Source organism: Canis lupus, chromosome 24 (assembly GCF_011100685.1).
Source record: "Canis lupus familiaris isolate Mischka breed German Shepherd chromosome 24, alternate assembly UU_Cfam_GSD_1.0, whole genome shotgun sequence".
Lineage (NCBI taxonomy): Eukaryota > Metazoa > Chordata > Mammalia > Carnivora > Canidae > Canis > Canis lupus.
The window spans coordinates 40,757,593-40,775,219 of NC_049245.1; the positions used below are offsets into that span (position 1 = coordinate 40,757,593).

At 39.8% G+C, this 17,627-nt stretch overlaps 1 long non-coding RNA gene across 2 annotated transcripts in view; it reads left to right on the forward strand.

Moving 5' to 3' along the window:
* Positions 1–17,627, forward strand: part of LOC111092033 — a 184,667-nt gene that overhangs the window by 74,515 nt on the left and 92,525 nt on the right. Inside the window, exon 5 of one of the 2 annotated variants that reach the window (XR_005378002.1) lies at positions 16,569–16,988. The exons of the other annotated variant lie outside the window; for it this stretch is intronic. This is a non-coding gene — a long non-coding RNA (uncharacterized LOC111092033). Of the gene's footprint in view, positions 1–16,568; positions 16,989–17,627 lie in introns of those variants that run through there. 2 annotated transcript variants of the gene reach the window in all.

A 17,627-nucleotide genomic window follows, 5' to 3' on the forward strand; every position in this document is an offset into this window, starting at 1 on the left:
TGTCATGACTGACCAGTTGGGTAAGTGTTAGCTCAACCCATCCTTTATAGAATTCCATACTGGCTTCCACCCAATGGCTTCAGCCATCTTTGATTAATTTCAATAGATGGTGGATGTGGTAAATTGCCTCTTTTTACCAGTCCTTCTGCATGTGTTACCCGGAACCCTTTGTGCTGGAAACTTCCCCGGATCTAACATACGGTCACCTTGCAGTATGCAGTTCATGCAGCTCTGACAGGAACAATGCTTGGTTTCCCCCTCCCCCGCCTCCCCCCCCCCCCCATATTTACTTGAGTTCCACAAGGACTCCCATAAGGATTTCTTTGGTTTGGTTGGTCTGGGTATTAATTTTTAGTAGTGTCATGAATGTATTCATAACACATTTGTTTTTCTACGTAGTATTTTCTTCTCTCTTTCTTTTCCCTCTTCTTTCCTTGAGACTTAACTCTTTTTATCTTTGCCCAAGAGTGCTTCTTCAGTTTGCTCCTGAGACCTCTTGACACAATTTCAGGAGTCTCTCACAGCTTTCTGTGAGCTGCTTCTAGAACTCCTGCTATCCCTTTGCCTGCCTCAGACCTGGAATCTGCCATTTTCCCCAAGAGCCATGGTTTTGGTGAGAAGAATAGTCCAGGCATTTAGTTAGCTCGTCATATGAAGTCTCTCTTCAGTGTTTAGAGATAAGACATATGCTTGTTTCTCAAGGACAGGTAAACTATGAGTTTCTCCTGCTATTACCAATTTAAATCTATGGTTACAAGATTTTTACTTCATTTCTTTAATTTTTTATTTGAATCACTTTACTTTGGTGCTGAAAAATCTTGGCTAGTAATGATATTAACATAATTACTCATTTGCTTTTTTCTTTTTTACCTATTTGGTTTTTAATCATATTTATGAATGTGTATGTCAGAATAATAATACCGCTATTATCATTTGCATATATATGCTTAATCATGCATGTATTTATGTGTGTGTGAGAAAAATAATGCCACTCTTATTAATAAAATAGCTTTGTCCTTTTAATATATCCTATTAAGGATATACAGTCAGATCGCTGTGCTTTAAAGTCACCTAACATAATTTTCTGTCTGGGGCACCTAGGTGACAGTTCGTTAAACATCTGACTCTTGGTATTGGCTCAGATCATGATCTGAGGGTCATGAGATTGAGCCCTGTATTGGGCTCCGTGTTCAGAGTATACTTGGGATTCTCTCTCTCCCTGTCCCTCTGCCCCTTCTGCTCGTTCTCTCTCTCTCAACCAAATCTAAAAAAAAAAAAAAAAAAAAAAAAAATCCTGTCTGTTTGGGTAAACTACTAATCAATACCCATTAGATTGATTTATTTTATTTTGCTTTCATTTTAGGAACTGCTTTTTTTTAAACAATTTGTTTTGTTTTTGTTTTATAACTACATAAAGGTTAAATCAATAAACCAAAAAATAGCCGGAGAATGTTAACTTCTACCTATCCCTGCTCTTCAATCTTTTTTCTCCTTTGCCCTATGGATAACCCTGCATTTTGAATATTTCTGGTTTATTCTTCCATTTTTTATTTATAATATAAGCAGATGTATGTATACTTTTGTATACTGCTCATTTCTTTTTTTTAAGAATTTTTCTTTTCTTTTTTAAGATTTTATTTATTTATTCATGAGAGACACAGAGAGAGAGAGAGAGAGAGGCAGAAACACAGGCAGAGGGAGAAGCAGGCTCCATGCAGGGAGCCCGATGCAGAACTCGATCCCGGGTCCCCGGGGTCACACCCTGGGCCCAAGGCGGGCGCTCAACCTCTGAGCCACCCAGGCGTCCCTACTTCTCATTTCTTAGATAAAATGTACTATTCTATTGTATACTAAGTATACTATTCTATACTTTATATACTATTCTAGTACTTAATATTGCTTTCTTCACTTAATATTTTCTGGAAACCACTCCACAACAGCATATTAATGTTCAGATATTTCTTACTTTTTTTTAGCAGTTGCATAATACTCCATTGTGTGAATGTTCTATTACTTGTGAAATAATTTCTCTACTGATGGGCACTTGTATTGTTTCTGATTTTCTGCTATTTCAAACAAGGTGGCAATTAATGGCCTTATGCATGTACGAGTTTGGAGTTTTTAATTGCCTTTTTTTTGGTCTTATTTTGTTTTGACTTGCTAATATATCTTTAGGATTGACTCCTAGAAGGCAGAGAGCTAGATTGAAGAGTAGATGCTTATGCAATGGTGCTCTCCGCATTGCTAAATTCCACATATTATTTTGTTTTCCAGCCAGTAATGTATAAACAGGCTTCTTTCTCCACTAGCTCCACCAACAGATTATTTTTGTGAGTCTGATAGGTAAACAATAGTGGCTCCTTCACTGCAAAATATCAAATTGTCTTAGTTGACTCAGGCAAATCTAGATCTTACCTACCACTAGCCTTTACCAAGAATTCAAAAAGTGAGGTAAGTAGAGGTAAAGACACAGCAGGCTTCTCTGGAGGGACCCCATACTAAGAGATGTGTCTTATGAAACTCTCTTTCACCCACATTGGAACATGTTTTTGTGGATGTTTGCATCACAAGTCAGCTGAGGAAGCTGAGTTTGGGGCTTTTTTTTTTTTTTTAAGATTCTATTTATTTATTCATAAGAGACACACAGAGAGAGGCAGAGACATAGGCAAAGGAAGAAGCAGGCTCCTCACAGGAAACCTCATGTGGGACTCCATCCCAGGACCCTGGGATCACGACCTGAGTGAGCCAAAGGCAGGCGCTGAACCACTCAGCCACTCAGGTGCCCCAGTTTGGGACTTTTTAGTTTAAACTCTGTTGATCATGCAGAAACCAACTTCCCTTCTATGAGACTCGACTTCCATTTTCCAGCTAACCCTGCCTCCTACATTAATTTCCAGGGGTTTGCTAATGACAAGCAACCTAGACAAAGAAAACAGATCCTGGTAAAAATTTTCCAGCTGGAATGCTGGAAAGGGAGGTTGTTTGAAATGAACCCCAAGAAGAGCAGGAGGGAGTCACAGGTCCACTGCAGATGCTTTTCCTCACTGATTTTTGGGATTTTACCCACTTTCTGCCTGTGAGCCAAAGTTGAGCACCTTTTCTTCTGTTGAAGGTCTATTTGCATTTTCTTCTCTGAGCCATCTGTTCATATTCATTGCTTATTTTTCTAACAGAAGTGTTGAACTTTTCTCTTTTTTTTTAGAAGCTCTTTATGTCTTAGGGATATTAATCCTTTCATATCCGTTGCAAATGCCATTTCCCTGTTTTGTAATTTACATTTTTACTCTGCTTATGGTGCAAAAGTTTATTTTTAAGTAGTCAAATTCATCAGTCCTTGCCTATATTGCATCTGGGTTTTGATTTATGGCTAGGAAAGCTTTCAGCAAACTCAAGTTACAGAGGGATTCATCAATTTTTAAAAATATTTGTATTATTTCATTTTTTTAAAAAGGTTTTATTTATTTATTCATGAGAGACACACAGAGAGAGGCAGAGACACAGGCAGAGGGAGAAGCAGGCTCCCTGTGGGGAGCCTGATGCAGGACTCAATCCCAGGACCCTGGGATCATGCCCTGAGCAGAAGGCAGACATTCAACCACTGAGCCACCCAGGCGTCCCTTGTATTACTTCATTTTTTGCTTTATATCTAAATCTTTAATTATTTGGAAATTATTGTGTACAGTATGAGAATTATAGTCAGTTTTCTCTTTTTCCATGTAGCAATCCAGTAATTCAAACATTCCTTACTAAAATGTCCATTTTTGCCCAATTGAACTGCAATTCTGAATATATGGCATACAAAATTTGCATATACATCCATGTCTCTCTCTAGACCTCTTTTCTGATCCATAGTTCCCTGCGTCTATCCATGTGCCAGTATCACACCATTTGCATTTTTGAGGCTTTATGTGTTTGTTACTATCTGGTATGGTAGCTATTCCCCACCTTCATTCTTACTTTTTTAAGGATTTTCTTGATTTTTTTTTTTTTTTTGCATTTTTGTTCTGGCAAATAAACTTCATAATAAACTTGTCTAGCTCAAAAAAACTCTTTTGCACTTTTAGTGAGATAATGTCAATGTTATAAGTTAAGTTACAGAGAATTGACATTTTTATGATGCCACGTCTTCCTATGACAGTGACTTTCTTTGTGTCCATGTAAATGTTGGGATCCCTCAGGAGTAATGTATAGTTTTCTTCATAATTCTTGAACCATTCTTGTCATGTATACATCTAAGTATTTTATTAATTTGTTCCCTTTTTTATTTTCCTTCCCAACCACTGTATCTTCTACACCTCATTTTCTTAGACATATGTCAAGGCTATTGGTTTTTGCATGTTGATTTTATACCTCCTACTTTATTAGATTATCTTATTGTTTGTATAATTTTCCACTGATTTAAGTTTCTCAGATGTATAAATATGTCATATGAAAATAGGAATGTTTCACTTCTTTTTTTTCCTAATTCTTACATCTGTAATTACATTGTTTTATTGTGCCACAGTGCCTTAGAGTGTAAGATGAAACAGTAAGTTTATCTCATAATTGTGTTGTATGTATGAAACGATCTGAAATGTATAAAATGCAGTGCAGCGGGAGAGAGGGCGGCCCCTCACCTGGTTTGCAATGCATGTTCCTGGGGAACCTGTTGCTAAACATAATTTCTAGCCCACCAGCTTTAGGGTCAGGTTTGGGCCGTAGCATAGCAGCTCCCTTGCTGTGATCTCTTGAAAGTCAGCCCTAGACACAAGGGTTTGTACAAAAAGAAAAAAGAAATGTGTAAAATGCTTAGAGCAGTGCCTGCAATGTAATAAAGCCACAATCAATGGTATTGTTATTGCACAGTTATTAGTTATTATATATGCATATGTATATATATTAATTCATATGTTTGACAAAAGGTTCTAGAGTTAAGCAATTCTTCTTAATAGCAAGCATTTTCACATCTACAATTTGGAATTATGTGGGTTAAAAAATCACTTTCTGGGCGCCTGGGTGGCTCAGTTGGTTAAACAACCAACTCTTGATTTTGACTAAGGTCATGAGCTCAGGGTCATGGGATTGAGCCCCATGTTGGGCTCTGGGCTCAGAGAGAGTCTGCTTGAGATTTTCTCTCTCCCTTTCCTTCTGCCCCTTGCCCCTCTTAAAAAAAATCACTTTCTGAGGAAGTTAGTGTTGGCAAAACTGATCACATGTCACCTTCACAATTTTTGCCATATAGTTATTGTACCATTTCTCTTATTTATGTAGTATTTTTCTTTAAATGGAAAAATCTCTTCTTCTTTAAATATGTATATAAATATATGGAATAAATAAATATGCATTACATAGAATGTCTTCGTATCTCTATACATATATATTGATATAATCTTTATTTATAGTATCTATAATTTATATATTATATATAATTATATATCATATTATGTAATATATAATTATATACATATCTTTACATATTGTATACCTATCTATACATATATAAAATAAGTCACTTTTTAAAAAGATTTTATTATTTATTCATAAGAGACACAGAGAGAGAGGCAGAGACACAGGCAGAGGGAGAAGCAAGCTCCATGCAGGGAGCCCGACGTGGGACTCGATCCCAGGACCCCAGGATCATACCCTGGGCTGAAGGCAGATGCCCAACTGCTGAGCCACCCAGGCGTCCCTATGTCACTGTTTTAAATGGAGAAGCAATGTTTTTCTGATACAGGTTCAAATAAAGGCATTGTTACTTTAAAAAAGTTTAACATTTGAATTCATGTCATGTCGACATCTGGGAAAACATTAATGAGTTTATACTTTAGTCTTTTTTACTCCTCAGATAGTTGGTTGACAAGCTTATTTTCAAAGACTTCTTAAATAGGTTTTATAATCAGTCTTAATTACAACGTGAATATAGAATCCATAAAGGTGTGATCTTTGGTCTTATTCACTGTTCCATAAATATTTGCAGAATTAATTAATTGCTGTATTCTTTCATGCCATGCTCTGGTGGTACGACGAGAATTGTCATACTATGTTTTGTTATTCTGGTTTATGGTTAGTGTGCATTGTGTAAAACAAATGGTGGAATGGAGGACTTTGTGTCACTTCTAGAAAAATCACTTGAGAATAAGAATTGAATTGGCCAGTTATAACTACCTCTGTTTTTAAGGGCTTGTTTCTCCTGATATTTGGATTTGATACTAGGCCATGTCCTCATTCACATTTTTCCCTTGCTTCTGGAAGTTTCCCTGCAGATTTTTTTTTTTTTTTTTGAGTCATGAGGTTTTAAACTTTTGCAGAGGGTAGTGCTGATGCCATCACAATATAATTAGAAATTTAGAAATGTGGGGTAAAATCCAGCGAGGGTATATTTGGCTTTAGTTAGATCTGCAACTTATATAACCAGCAATAACTCAGTCCCAAATGCTAAATGTTGCCTATAATTAGAAAGGCCCACTTTTATAATTGATAGTTAAAATTATTATAACTGGTACTTAATGGGCTTACTTTAAGTATCCTTATAATCAAGAATGAGGAGGCAGCCTGTTTATGCCTTTCAAAGTAAGATTCTCAAAAATTGTCCCTTTAAGAAAATAAGGTCACTTTATGAAGCATGATTCTCTCATGTTCTACTTTGTTAAATGACATAGTTTATAAGTTTTCAAATTGCCATCTGCATTCTATAATTAGAGCAGTATATTTTTCTTCCAAACATTTGACAAATTAAGGATCCCAAGGTCTCAAACATAACTTTTCACAGCATGTGCATCATGCTGGAAGCTTCTGTATATATCAATCCAAGAGGAGGATAGGCCATTAGTAGGAAAAACAAGATTAAAAAAAGAGAGAGAGAGGACTAGGCTTGGGGTAAAAATACATGAGTTGAAATCATGGCTCAGCCATTCATTAGCTTGGGGAATTCTCTGACCTTCTCTGGGCCTGTTTCCTGTTTGAGAAATGGGGACAACAGGAAAGACAAGAAAGGGGTCTGAAAGGGAGGAGGTTCCAGTTCAACAAGTATGTTTCTGAGTTTGTTATGGGTCAGGTCCTTCCCTAGTGTAGGTGAGACAGGGAAAGGTAGGATGAAGCCCAGCCTTCAGGGAGTTTGTAAGATAGAAGAATAGGGATAATCACATTATACTATACAGAGGGAAAGTGTGTGAAAATAGGCATGGGGGAGTGACTAAAGATAAGTAGTAATAATTGCTTTCTTCATTCATTCAACAAATATTGATTGACTACTTCTTATGTGCCAGAGATTGAAGACACTGGAGATTCACCTTTGGATGGACCATTGGATGGCATGCCATTTCATTCATGAGAGGGGTATGAGCTTATGAGGAAGAGCAGAGAAAACATAGGACATAGAGAATCAGATCAGGGTAGGAGACCATCACTGCTTTAGATGTGTTGGCTGGAGAAAGCCTCCATAATAAAAAGAGCCTTGAGCCAAGACCTGTAGGAGGTGAGAGAGGAACCACATGCCAGGCAGATGGAACCATGACCTACAAGCCCTGAGGTGGGATGTGCTTGGGGAGAAGCAAGAAATGAGAATGGGACAAAATATTTTAGGGCGTTACAGTCCATAGAAAGGATGTCAGATCTTACTTTCTGTGTATGGGGGACCACCATGTGGTTTTAGACAAACCAGGACATGATCTGACTTACATATTTCAAAAAGATTACCCTGGCTGCTTGTGTGAGACAAGGGGGTGGGTGGGAGATAAGGTGAGAAGCTGGGCGGACAGCAGATGCCATGACTCCCAAAGCAGAGGGTATTTTACTTCAGGATGTAATGCAGGAGCTAAGGAGAAGTGGTCAGAATCCAGGAGAATGTTAAGCCATCACTTGTCCTGTGGAAACAGGAATGGAAGAACATATAACCCCTCTTTACTACCCTACAGAAAAGCAGTGCTGGGCAGCTCAGGTGGCTCAGCGGTTTAGCGTCAACGTCAACTTCAGCCCAGAGCGTGTTCCTGGAGACCCGGGATCGAGTCTCACATCAGGCTCCCCGCATGGAGCCTGCTTCTCCCTCTGCCTGTGTCTCTGCCTCTCTCTCTCTCTCTCTCTCTCTCTCTGTGTCTCTCATGAATAAATAAATAAAATCTTAAAAAAAAAAAAAAAGAAAAGCAGTGCTCTCAGAGGAGAGTAAGAGTTTAGTTGACACCACGAGATAGAGCACCCATGATGAGGACGTATGTGGAAGAGCCTGAGGACGTATGTGGAAAAGCTAGAGGGGAGTCTGGTAACCATAAAACTGATTTTCCAAAGAGCAGGAAGTTTTGGAAGGGAGGGAAGTAGTTTCAGAAGGAGGTAGAGAAACACAGAAGAACAGCAGGTAGATGAAAAACATTTGCTGGAGAATAGCTGGCTGGAGGAGCTTCCATATTTCAGTACAGACAATATATAGCCGGGGTGGAACAGGTCACGGATATAAGTGGGAGTCAAGCTCTGTGTGACCACATCACCTTTTCATGTGGCTCCAAGGAGGGAAGTTGGCAAAGGCATCCTCTTGGTGAATGCTAATTAAAAGCTACTTATTTATAATTTTTCCTACTATATGTAAATCCTTCAATGTGACACTCCGACTCCTAGAAATTGATTATCTCAAATAGTTAAGGATATGTGCAAATATTTAACTGAAATGTAAATAATATATCATTATTAATTATCAATTTTTTAGAGTTGAGGTATCTAGTAGTATATATACATGTAGATATTGTATGTCTTTCCAATAGAACATTATATATACAATTTACAAGTACATTGCACAGAGATATTTAATGATATGGGAACTATTCATGATACATTGTTAAGTGAGCAAGCAAGTTAAAAACAATATTATTATATTACATTATCCCACTTCTGAGGGGTCTCCATTATCTGAAATTTTCTTATCTCAACCCTGTGGTTCAAAAGAAATTAAAAGTTACTGTTGGGGTGCCTGTGTGGCTCAGTTGGCTAAGCATCCCACTCTTGATTTTGGCTCAGGTCATGATCTCAGGGTCATAGAATTGAGTCTGCCATGGGACTCCATGCTGGACATGGAGTGTGCTTAAGATTCTCTCTCTACTTTTCCCTCTGCCCCTACCCACCCCTCACTGCTCATGAGCATGTACGCACACTCTCTTTCTAAAAATAATATTGTAATATAAAATTGTTGATTAATAAGCTACCTCAAAAAGTAGTCCTTGCTTAAGTATCCCTCCCTGTTCAACCCCAATATTCATTGCTGTAGTGTCTTGGTTGATAGAAAGTTGATTTTTAGATGTTATTCATATCTAAAAATGATCAGAAAAGAAACCAAATCTGTTTATCAGTTATTGTAAACAATAAAAGAGGGTTCTACTGTTCACCAGTTTCAGTCCCAGAACAAAATTCTCCCTACATTATATCCTTAGTGATGGCGTGGACACATTAACACAGATGCTTCCTGCATCTACTTATCTGTAGGCTTCCCCTTGTTCCAGGATCACAGACATGCAAGGGAGTGGGGATGGGTCTTTAGATGAGAGCAGGACAAGATGGATATAAAGCCAATGGTAACAGACTTCCATTGCAGTGAGGGTTCAGATCTTCTGAGTCTTGCTGGACCTCCTTCTTATCCCTAGGGAAGTCTAATGTGATCATTAAAAGGCAGACTCTGGATCAGACTTCAAATTCTTATGAATGAAATGCACTCAGACTGTTAGTTATTCTATCCAGTCATCTACAAAATGGGGTCAAAAATATTGAGCTATTTTATAGGATGGATGTGAATCTTCAACAAATGGAATACATCCGGTGTTTAGAACAGAGCTAGGTACACAAGAGGCTCTAATTTTATATTAGCTACTATTTCCACCAGACCCCCACCAATACCATCATCATCCTCACCATCACCCCAGCAGCAGCAGCAGCAGCAGCAGCAGCAGCAGCAGCAACAGCAACATCCTATCAGTAATGGAATTGATAATGCCAGCTTTCAAAATGGACTTTTCTAAATGATTTAATCATTTGATGGGTTTTTTAAAGATCATGTTTAAACTTATCAGGCATATCATAATCTATGATAATCTAGTAGCATCAGCTATAGCCTAAGACCTTATTATCCAACACTTAGCATTCAACGATCGTCATTACTCACTAGTTAAAATGATAACATTTTTATTTGACCTGCTATATTTGCATTTTCATCTATTTTAGAAAAAGCTCCTGAATTTGGGTGTTTAAATTTTCAGAGAATTTGAGACTAGATCCATCAGAATATGGATTCAAAGTACTAAACTAGTCCATATCAAAAACCATATGTTTCATCTCTGAATCTGTACAATCTTCTATGACTGTCATCCAAAATCAAGAGAAATGGATGCTCATGATACATTATTCAGGCAGAAGTTGCCCACCCAATAAGTCTTCAACCTTTTTTTCTTACTAAAAGAGGCTATGACTTTGATGATGAAAGCAATGTGCTCACCTAAAAGTCTACCTTTCCTATCATCCTGTGACTAGAGAGCTCACGCTATGACAAGTTCAGGCCAGTGAGATGTAAATGGAAGTTACTTGGTGGGACTGCCTGGGAAGCACATTAAAAACAAAAACAAAAACAAAAAACCTCAACTCACATATTCCTATTTGCCCTTTCTCCTTTTTCCTGGCCAGAATCTGGGCTTGCATGGCTGGAACAGCAACAGCCATATGGTTATCAGGAAGCAAACTTAAGAAGGAAGCAACCAAACATATAGGGAAACTGAGACCATTAGAGTCACCAGACCAGTCCTAGACTGTGATGAGTTATACTCACATATTTCCTTTTTATAATAATAATCTTTTCCTTATTCTTACAACCAACAAATTAATAAATATATGTTAAACACATACTACCTGCCAAGAAGTGTGATAAACATTGTGAGAGATGCAGTCTTTCAGATTGCTTATAAACTGGCAAGGCATTTACAATCCAGCGTGCAATTTCATTATATTCATATATATCAGCAGGCAAAGCCTAAGTATTGCAGTGAAATTGTAAAGGACCTAGCCAGACTTCCCCTAGGATATCATGGCTATGTATTATCTGTACTTAATATTTGGGAAGAATCAAGCCTAAAATATGCTTCAACAGAACATCATACCTTTTAAAAGTTCTTCCCCCACCCTCCCCCCAGAAATGCTATTTTCAAACAACATGGAAAAATGCACTTTAGATGATTGTCTCCAAACTCTTCGTTTCCTGTGGAATATATTACTATACATAGGAAATGTTATTTTGAACCATAAACGTCTAAGAAAAGCCCAAATTCTCAAAAATAAAGTCATATATCCAAAAGTCAGCAACATGAGGTTGCCTTTTTTCTGCATACTTTGTAGGCTTTTATGAGCCTACCATGATGTCCTTCAATGTTTTAGCTCCCGCAAGGAGACTGAGTCCTTGTGAGCATGATTATCAAGAGAATATTTGTGACTAAAAACAATCCATCTCTGGGGAAAGCTCTGCAAAAGTCACAAGGATGATCTTTAAAGATGAAAGAATTTCCTCAAAATTGTATTTATTTAGTTTGAACATTGCAAAAAAAGTTAAGATATAAAGTTGACCACAAACCACTGAATTACCAGAAATAAACATGGGTTTGGGAAAGGCGTGATAATTTTTTTTTTTGATCACTCAGTCATACATCAGGACATTCAAAGGCTACAGACTTTTGCATCTTTAATATCCTAGTGATATAAGTGTAACATTCATTCATTCACTCACTCACCCCATTCATTCATTCAACAATATAATTAGATTCCAGGCAGTCTGCCTGGTGCAAATTTTTTTTTCCTGGTGCAAAATTATAGCAATTAGGCAAGATGTAACTCATGTCCCGATGAAAGGAGAAAAGCAAAATAAAAATTCTAAGTAAGCAAAAAAATAAAAATGTCAGGTAGTTCTATGAAAGTAAAAGGAATAAAGGAATCAACTAATTGGTAGGGGCACATCTTGGTGTAGCGATAAGAGAAAGTCTTTCCAAAGGAGTGTATTTGCATGCAGACCTAAATGATGAGCAGTAGTGAGCTCTGCAAAGATCCATAGAGAAAGCACTCCTTGTAGCAGTAATAGCAGGTGCAAATGCCCAGAGGTTGGGATGAACTTGAATTGTTCAAGGAGCACAGTGAAAAATGGAGAGATTGATGAATGATATTAGAAAGGTACACAGGAATTGAAACATGTAGGGTCTTATCAGCCACAATTAGGACTTGACATGTGATTCTATTCTATTGAAAATGTTAGGGACAGAAAACATGATTTGATTTCTGAAATGTTGCTCTGGCTGCTATTTGGGAAATGAATTGAAATGGGACAAGCGTACCAAGCGGAGAAACTGGATAGAGGACTGTTACTATCATCTAGGAAAGAGACTGCAGTGGTTTGGACTGCAAGGAGCTGTGAGGATTGTATGCTCATGTCTTAGACATTGCCTTCACGTTTCAAGAATGTTACAACTAACAAAAACATTTTTGCAAAGGTGCTATTATTACTCTAATTTTCTTTTTTTTTTTTTTTTTTTAAAGATTTTATTTATTTATTCATGATAGTCACAGAGAGAGAGAGAGGCAGAGACACAGGCAGAGGGAGAAGCAGGCTCCATGCACCGGGAGCCCAACGTGGGATTCGATCCCGGGTCTCCAGGATCGCGCCCTGGGCCAAAGGCAGGCGCCAAACCGCTGCGCCACCCAGGGATCCCTATTACTCTAATTTTCTGATGAGAAAATTGGAGCTCAGGGAGGTTAAAAAAGTTGCAAATAGCAGACTACACTGAACCAGTCAAATTTCAAAGACTGCTCTTAAATGCTATATTATCATGACTTCAAGGAAGCAGTTGCTATAAATTTTCATGGGAGGGATGATGGGAATGAAGGCCATAGTATTAGGATGTGGGAGTATGTGACTCTCATCTAGGGGGACATTTTGCTCCATAGGTCTGTTGAGAACAGGGAAGGGTCTGAGATTTTTACCCTGCTTGGAAGTGAACAGTTTCATCCATGCTGCCAGAAAACATGAGGCTTCTGGGTCAGAGACAAAGGACATTTTATGCAAAGTGAGCAGCCTGAGCTTTGAGTATGGTTTGGCTCCCTCCTTGCCCTCCAAGTCCCACAAGAGAGGATAAAAGGAGGCTTTCTTTTATCTAGAGTCTAAGTGGGTTTGCAAGTGAGGAACGGTGAGTTCAGGGAATGCGCTGCCAATATAGGAAACTGTAAGCAAGCCTGCTGGCTGTCTGGGGGAGATGTTACCATGGGCCTCAACATTGCTGCTATGCTACTAATGGACCCCTAAAAAGTGACCTGAGTAAAGACCAGGCAGTCAGGGCCTTACATTCTTGTCACTGTTTTCAGCAGCAATGTGTGGGCATGCTCACACCCTATCATGACTGCCTCTTCCCCCACCAGGCCTTCAGCTCATCCTGGTGGGAACAGAGCCATTTTGTAACAGTCACTTCCTCTGGACTGACTCAGAAAGTTGTTCCCCCCACCCAAATTTTTTTTTTAATTAAGAAAAAAAGAAAGTCCCAAATTTAACCCTTATGCTGTTGCAGAAAGAGGTGGGGAGATGCATAAGAAATCAGAGCACTGGTCTAAGAGTTTTGAATGATTTTGGCTGCAAGTAAGGAAATACTGACTTGTCAGGATCTTGGAGGAGGGTTTCATTTTCTCACATAAAATAAAAGTTCTGGTGACGGGATTTGTTGGTGAAGGCTTGGTGGCTCCACAGTATCTGGGCTCCAGGTTAGCATCCCTGCTGTCTTTTTTTTTTTATTATTGGAGTTCAATTTGCGAACATATAGCATAACACCCAGTGCTCATCCCGCCAAGTGCCCCCCTCAGTGTCCATCACCCAGTCACCCCCACCGACTGCCCACCTCCCCTTCCACTACCCCTTGTTCATTTCCCAGAGTTAGGTGTCTCTCATGTTTTGTCACCCTCACTGATATTTTCACTCATTTTCTCTCCTTTCCCTTTATTCCCTTTCACTAATTTTTATATTCCCCCTGCAGTCTTCTGAACTTAGTTACAAGATGGACCTGACTCTTCAGAGCACAGTGTCCTTCATCCAGTTATTCCCAAAGTGAGGGCCAGTGGCATGGAGCAGCTCTTTTCCAGTGCCCTCCTCTTGTCAGGGGTGAAAACTCAAGTCCCCAGGGGGCCCCAGGGGATTCCTACTTCGATCTCAATGGCCACACTTGGGTCCCATGACCACTTGGGTCCCATGACCAGCCCTGGATTGTGGTCTGCTCCTCTATCTCCTGAGAGGCCTGTGCCAGATATTTGAATACAATCGAGCTTTTGTGAGGAAAGAAGGAGGTGTTGGCCTTTGGGCTGGCACACTTCCACTCCATTTATTTTCTGGCATTTGGACAAGGGCGCTGGGCAAGAAGGACCCTGCAATCGCACAATCACTAAAGCAAGGAGTGGCTTGATAGGTGGTTTCCCCGGGGGGTGACAATGAAGAGGGAGTTTGTCATTCGTGCCAGCCCGGTCTGGGGATGGACACAGAGCCTGCCGATTAATTTGGCAAAGAACTTCCACTTCAGTGAACTTTAAATAAAGAGCGGAAAGGAGGACACGTGAGAATTAATTTGTAATCTGACTCCAGCCTTGCATGTTCCTGAGTCACTGAACAGAACGAGGGGAAGGTCTTGCATATGCTGTCAATGGGCCTAAAGCAGAAGCAAGCAGAGAGAGGCTGTTTGTATGCCTGGGACCTGTCATCAAAATCCCAAACAAGCAAAATGAATGCTACATTTCTCAGTGGGTGACACAGCCCGGGACATAGCCCGGGACACTTGCTCGCAGGTGCTATTTGGGAAATGAATTGAAATGGGACAATTTCCTCCTCTTAATAATATTCACCATATTGACAGTCATTTGCAGGTTTTTATGTTCTTCATATATTCCCACTGAACTCATCCTTTTTTTTTTTTTTTTGCCTCCCTGAGACCTCATTCAAGAAACACCTGAGCTAAGCAAAACAGCCAACAAGTAAATGAAATTTTTTTTTAATTGTGCATTAATCAGAACACATCTCTGGAAATGTCTCCAGGCTCTTGCACAGAAAGCAGTACACCTATTGAAATGACAATGGCAACATTAGGGAATTTATTGTTAGGGATTGGAATCATAATCATGGAATATTTTTCATTGAGAATTGGGTTTCACTATTAGGACTGTGATATATGGTCTAAAGGTTTTTAAAAATAACTCTGGTTGTTGTGGGGGCGTTTTTTCGGACTTGACAAACACAGCACATTTATCACGCAAGGAGTCATTATTATAACTCATTGGCCGTCCTAAGTGTACCTAGAACTATGAATGGGTTTGTGTGTGGACAGCTGTGTGTGTGTGCACATGCGCGCGTGTGTGTAGGAAAACTTAAACAGATATCATAGATGGATCCTATAGGCAACTGGTTCAAATATTGGCTCAAGTCATAAAGTATTTTCTTTCTTTCTTTTTTAATATTTATTATTTTTTAAATATTTAATTTATTCATGAGAGACACACACACACACACACACACAGAGGCAGAGACACAGGCAGAGGGAGAAGCAGGCTCCATGCAGGGAGCCCAATGTGGGACTCGATCCCTTGTCTCCAGGATCATGCCCTGGGCCGAAGGCAGGCACTAAACCGCAGAGCCACCCAGAGATCCCCCATAACGTATTTCCAATGAGATAATTATCATTATAAATCTGGTGTGGCCTGGTGGCTCAGAGCATGGCTCTTAAAGTCAGACTCTGGGGTTTCAATTCTCACCCTGTCCTTTGACCTTGGTTGGGGAAGTCACTGAATTTCTCTGAACCTCAGTTTGCTAATCTATAGATTGAGTTAATAGCAAATACAAGAGTCATATTAATAGCAATAATTATAAGGCTGATGATGATAGCAGCTAGTAGTAACTAAGTGAGAGGTACTGTTGTAAGCACTTCCGTGTTCACTCATTTACTATTTTTTTAAGATTTTATTTATTAATTTGAGAGAATGAGAGTGAGAGAGCAAAAGAGAGCACAAGCTGGGGGAGAAGCAGATGGAAAGGGAGAAGCAGACTCTCCAGTGAGCAGGGAGCCCGACGTGGGGCTCGAAACTAGGACCCTGAGATCATGACCTGAGCCAGGGCAGATGCTCCACCGGCTGAGCCACACAGGAGCCCCTCATTTACTGTTATTAGTACTAATAATTTTAATGGTTTGTGAGGATAAGATGCAACATGTGCCTAATCCAGTACTTCCTATGCTGTAAATATTTTAAGATGTGTATTAGCCATAATAATATTAATTTAATAAATGAATTAGGCATGTCAGTCAAAACGGAGCAGACCAGTGATGTGTCTGGACCCTGCCAATGAACTCTGGGCTATTTTTTAGAGGCAGCGACAAGGTGCTGTGGGCGAAGGATTTTAAATTATGCCCTGCCCCACCAGAATTCACAAAACAAATGAACAGCCAAGGGCCCCTTATCTAGATTCTTTTAAACCAGAGCCTGAAAGATTTCCACATGTTCGTGTGTCAGTCTGCACATTTCTAGCCAGAACCTCATGAGTTTATTTTATGTATTTATTTTTTTAGAACCTCATGAGTTAAATATTTGCACAACAGACTTTTTCAAGAACGTTCGGGGAGGACAGTTGTACCACCTGCTGCCATTCCAGAGCGGCTCCTCACCCAGTTCGCATTTCCCTTTCCCTGTCTGGCACACGGCAGCACCGAGCAACATCCAAGGACACCAGCATTCACCCCACGGAAGGTTCCGATGGGCTTACTGTCCTCCTGGTTTCAGCAGTTGGTAAGCCCTCCCCTGTTGACTTTTTATTAATGAACTCAGAAAACTGGCTGCTACCATTCATTCATTCACTCAGCCATCCTCCAGAGAGGTCCAGATCGCAAACATTCTGAAATGTTCAAAAGCTTCAGCAGTCTCACATGCATCGGAAGAATCCTTGCCCCCTTACCTTGGGCATGAGCCCCACGTTGCCGGCAAGCCTTTGTCCTTATTTTACACACTATCCCTGTCTCTTTGCTTCAGCCTCATCTGTCTTTTTTTTTTTTTTTTTTAAGATTTTATTTATTTATTCATGAGAGACACACAGAGAGAAGCAGAGACATAGGCAGAGGGAGAAGCAGGCTCCCTCTGGGGAGCCTGATGCGGGAATCGATTCCAGGACTCCAGGATCACGCCCTGAGCCAAAGCAGGTGCCCCGGCCCCATCTGCCTTACTGTGTCTCATCGAAGGAGCCAAATTTATGGAGCTTCAAGGCTTTGCCACTCCCAGTGTGCTCCTATTTACCTTTTCCATGAGGGTCTCAGCCAACACTTCCACCCTACGGAGGTTCTTCGTATCAACCCCCCTTATAGGACACCACCCCACCCCCCCACCCCCCGCCCCGTGCCTGCAACAGCACCAAACACATAACAGGTGCCAGTAGTTAATTAATTTAAATCACATGACTTATGCTTCTACTGCGTGCAAATTATTCTCTTGTAAAGAAAATATGTAGGTGTATAATTAAACCCAGAGAGGACTCATGAGATTAGAGCTGATCTCTTGGAAGAAACACAGTCATGGTGATTGATGGGTAATGTCTGGGATGGTGTGCTCTGTTTAAATGGGCCCGGCAGGGAAAACAG